This window comes from Oratosquilla oratoria, chromosome 41 (genome assembly GCF_046742065.1).
Source record: "Oratosquilla oratoria isolate Oo_2021 chromosome 41, ASM4674206v1, whole genome shotgun sequence".
Lineage (NCBI taxonomy): Eukaryota > Metazoa > Arthropoda > Malacostraca > Stomatopoda > Squillidae > Oratosquilla > Oratosquilla oratoria.
In genome coordinates, this window is record NC_134817.1 from 26754697 (window position 1) to 26759696 (window position 5000).

Genomic DNA, 5000 nt, shown 5'->3' on the forward strand with positions numbered 1-5000 from the left:
CAACAGTAAAGGAAAACATTTCACCTTTTGAGGCAGAAGGACGTACAACGCGGCGAGGAGGGATGGGAGGGAGAAAATGCCAAAATACATCAAAGGGGCGTGGGCTTCGATCACGAACTTTCGTAAACATCCTCCACGCGAATATATGCTTGCACACATTGTATACAATGCATAGCTCGGCCTTGGAGAGGCATCACCTCGAAGGGCGTGCGTTCACGGACAAGGTCTTCTCACTATATTTGTATCTCTCGAAGTGCCAGCACGAGGAACTGGAAGCCATTTAAGTGTGCAAAGGTTCTTAATGTTCCTGTTTGAGTTTCGAATCCCTTGCTAGAGGGTCCAGACTCACTGCTTGGAAAATTCAAGATCCTTGTAGGCCGCGACGCACAACAGATTTATTTTGTCCCTACTTTCGCCGGATGATTTCATTCTGTGAACTTTTGTTTCAACAGGGTATCAATCATTCGAAGCTCCCATTCCCAATGTAGATAAACAAATCATATATGCGTATCTATATCTATATGTATATGTACAAGTATATGTACATGTACATATATGTTTACATGTATATGTACATACACGTGTATATAGCCACGTATATGTACATGTGTATGTACATGTAGATATATGTTTACATGTATATGTACATACACGTGTATATAGGCATGTATATCTATATGTATATGTACATGTACATGTAGATATATGTGTACATGTATATGTACATATACGTGTATATACATATGTATATCTATATGTATATGCACATGTACATGTCTCTGTACATATACATGTACGTCTATATGTGTGTATATATATACATACACACACATCTATATATGTGTACATGTACGTGTATATAGGTATGTATATCTGTATGTATATGTACATGTATATGTACATGTAGATATATGTGTACATTTATATATACATAACCGTGTATATACCTATGTATATCTATATGTATATGTACATGTATATTTATATATATATATATATATATATATACACACACACACACACACACACACACACACACACACACACACACACACACACATATATATATATATATATATATATATATATATATATATGTATGTATGTATGTATATGTATATATCTTGTACATGTATGCTTTTATGGACAAGCGCTTTTGCATATGCGCACGTTTGTGTGTGTGTGTGTGTATTTACCTAGTTGTATTTACCTAATTGTATTTCACGGGAAGGAGAGCTACGCTCGTGGGGCCCCGTCTCCATATCTCATTTTATCTAAACTATTTTTAAATTCATGTATTGTTCTTGCACACACTATTTTTTCATCCAACTTGTTCCAACTGTCTATTACTCTGTGAGGAAAGCTGTTCTTTTTCAGATCTCTTCTATAGCTGTCCTTCTTGATTTTCCTTCCGTGTCCTCTTGTGTTTCCATCATCCCATTTTATCAGATTCTCTCTATCAATAACTTCTATGCCTTTCATGATTCTGTAAATAGCTATCAAATCTCCTCTCTCTCTTCTTTGCTCTAATGTCTGTAGTTCAAGTTTTGCTAGTCTCTCTTCATATGATAGTTTTGAGAGTGTTGGTGCCAATTTTGTAATTGCTCTTTGTATTCTTTCAAGTTTTTTTATACATTTTTTTGTACTTGGTGACCATACTGTTGCTGCATATTCCAATTTTGGTCTTATCAGAGTGGTTAGAATTTTCTTCACCATTTCTTCATCCAGGTATGCAAATGCCACTTTGATTGTTCTTATCAAATTATAAGTTTCTCCAAAAATCTTATTTATATGTTTCTCAGGTGACATATTATTCATAACAATGACTCCCAGGTCCTTCTCATTCTCTACTTTTTTTATTCCTTCTTCTCCCAATTTATATGATCCTATTATTCTGTTTTTGCTTTTTCCAAATTCCATTATACTACACTTTTTAGTGTTGAACTCCATCTCCCACTTCCTACTCCATTCCTATACTTTGTTCAGATCATTCTGTAGTGACTCACAATCTTCATCCGTTTTCACTTTTTTCAACAGTTTTGCATCATCTGCAAAGAAGCTCATATAACTTTCAATTCCTTCATCCATATCATTAATATATATAGCAAACATTATTGGGGCCAGAACTGTTCCTTGTGGGACACCGCTTATTACTTCGTCCCATTCTGAGTGTTTATCTCTTATCACCACTCTCATTTTTCTTTCTTGCAAAAAGTTTTCCATCCATTTAAGCAGTTTGCCCTGTATTCCTCCTTCAGTTTCTAATTTCTTAAGCAACTTTTTGTGTGGTACTTTGTCAAAAGCCTTTTTCAAGTCCAGAAATGCACAATCAGCCCATCCATCTCTTTCTTGTATTATGTCTATTAGCCTTGAATAGAAACATATCAAATTGGTGACGCATGATCGTCCTTGTCTGAATCCAAATTGCCTTGTATTGAGCACGTTGTTTTTTTCTAAATATTTTACCCATCTACTTTTGACAATTCTTTCACAAATTTTTGCTATTGTACTTGTTAGAGAGACTGGTCTATAGTTGGTAGGGTCTTCCTTATTTCCCCCTTTATATATAGGTACTATATTTGCTCTTTTCCAATCTTCTGGGACTTTTCCTTCTTTCAAGGAACTGTTTATTATGCTATGTATTTTGTCTGCCAGTTCTTTCCTGCATTCTTTCAAAATCCAGTTTGTTATTTCATCTGGTCCATGCGATTTTCTAACATCTAGATTACTCAAGTGTTTCAATATTTCATTCTTTGTTACTTCTATTTCTTTCATGGGGGGGACTTTCTCTTTCCATTCGATCTCTTCAGGTTGTATGTTCTCTCTTGTAAACACTAATTTAAAATGTTTGTTAATAATTTCTGCCATTTCTAATTCCTCTGTATATTCAACTCCTCCTTGCCTTAATTTTTCCAAATCTTGTTTGTTTTTCAGTTTGTTGTTTACAAATCTGTAAAATAGTTTTGGTTGATCTTTACACTTCTCTATGATATCTTTTTCATATTTTCTCTTTTCCTCTCTGCACGCTTGTACATATTCATTTCTATAACAAGTATATATTTTCCACTTTTCAGGTCTTTTGTCCTTTCTCCACTTAGTCCAAGCTTTATCTCTTTTGTCTTTTAACTCCTCACAACTTTTGCTGTACCAACATTTTATATATTTCTTTTCTTGTTTTTGTCTTGGGATATACTGTTCCTCTCCTTTTTTATATATTTTTTTCAAAATATTCCACTTCTCCTCCACTGTTGTTCCTTCCTTGTATATTCCTTCCCAGTTTTCTTTTTGAAAGAATTCTCTTATTTTATCAAAGTTTGTTTTTTCATACATCATTCTTCCTTTTCTATATCGTTCATTTCTTTTCATGTATTTTTCCTCATCTAATTCCAGTTCGATCAATATATGGTCACTTTTACTTATTGGTGTTTTATATTCAATCTTTTCAGATGTGATTATTAGGTCCAGTCTCGATGGTTCTTCTTCATTTCTATACCTAGTGTTCTCCTGTATCCACTGTGTCATTGTATGATCAACAATCATCTCGAGTAGAACATTTCCCCATGAGCCGTCTCCACCCTTTGCTGTCATCTCTTCCCAGCAGACTTCTTTGCAATTAAAGTCGCCCATCATAACTATTCTTCCTCCATCTTCCATTATCTTATTTAATGTTATCTTTGTGTCCTCTAACATACTTTTATGTTCACTCTCTTCCCACGAGGCTGTTTTCGGAGGCACATAATTCACCACGAACTTTCTGTTCTTCTTATCTCTATCTTCCACTTCGATCATAATCATCTCTACTGGATTCTTTCCATATGTAACACTCTTCACATTTATACCCTTCTTAGTCAGGAACATAACTCCACCCCCTTGTTTTGTCTCTCTTTTTCTAATCCGATAATTATATGCATCATTACCTACACTGTTGGGTGGTAGTTCACCTTTTAATTTCGTTTCCACGATTCCCATTATGTCCGGTTCTTTTTCCTTCAGATAATCATTCAGCTCATTCAATCCTGTTATTAATCCATCTATATTTGTGTAAGACACTCTTAGTTTTCTGTCACTTCCACTTTCTGTTTCATTCCTACTTGTTGCCCTTTTCCCTCTTGTGTTGTGTGACCAGTGTTCCTCGTCATATGGGTTTCTTTCTTCCTCAATTTCAATAGGTATCTGTTCCACGGCCTCCCTCTGATTACATAGAAGTTTCCCTGGTCCTTCTCCTGTGTGTGTGTGTGTGTGTGTGTGTGTGTGTGTGTGTGTGTGTGTGTGTGTGTGTGTGTGTGTGTGTGTGTGTGTGTGTGTGTGTGTGTGTGTGTGTGTGTGTGTGTGTGTGTGTGTGTGTGTGTGTGTGTGTGTGTGTGTGTGTGTGTGTGTGTGTTGCACGCGGGCACCTGCGCAACGATATGCCTTAATTCAGCCCCCTTTATTAGTTGAAATAAAAAGAAAAATACGAAAAATATCTGCTTTAATTCTTGCGGCTTACGATCTTATAAAAATTGAGATACCACTCACCTTGGTCTTGATAAGCAAAGGCAGTATAAAGTGGAAATCTCTTTGGGAATTTTTTTTTCCACTGCGTATCCGAGCTGTAAAAGGTCCCGTATCCACAGACAATTTTATTCAGTTGCGAGATAGAATCTGTATTGAAGAAAACTCTCAAAAACGCGACTTAAATTCTTTGGAGTTATCCCAAATCCAAAGTTATCTGACAAATCTGAGGAGACAATACTTGATTTTTTATAACAAATTTGCATTAGGGAATAACTTCCTTGAAGAAACAGAAACACACCTACGTTGTGATATTGGAACTTTTTTTCTACTCGGCTGGAGGACGAACATGACGTATTTAGACAATCTGATAATTCATGACGTCCGTCAATATGAGGTATGTGCCTAAACTGAATGAAATTGTTTGATGGTATGCTTTGATCCTAAATACTGTATACTACGGTATAGAAGTTACTTTTTATAGCCCTAATTGAGAAGTAATCTTTCCC

General features: G+C 35.6%; 1 protein-coding gene across 1 annotated transcript in view; it reads left to right on the forward strand.

The window, feature by feature from the left end:
* LOC143021066 (organic cation transporter protein-like) overlaps nt 1-5000 on the forward strand; it is a 43340-nt gene that overhangs the window by 1751 nt on the left and 36589 nt on the right. The gene's annotated exons all lie outside the window — the stretch shown is intronic.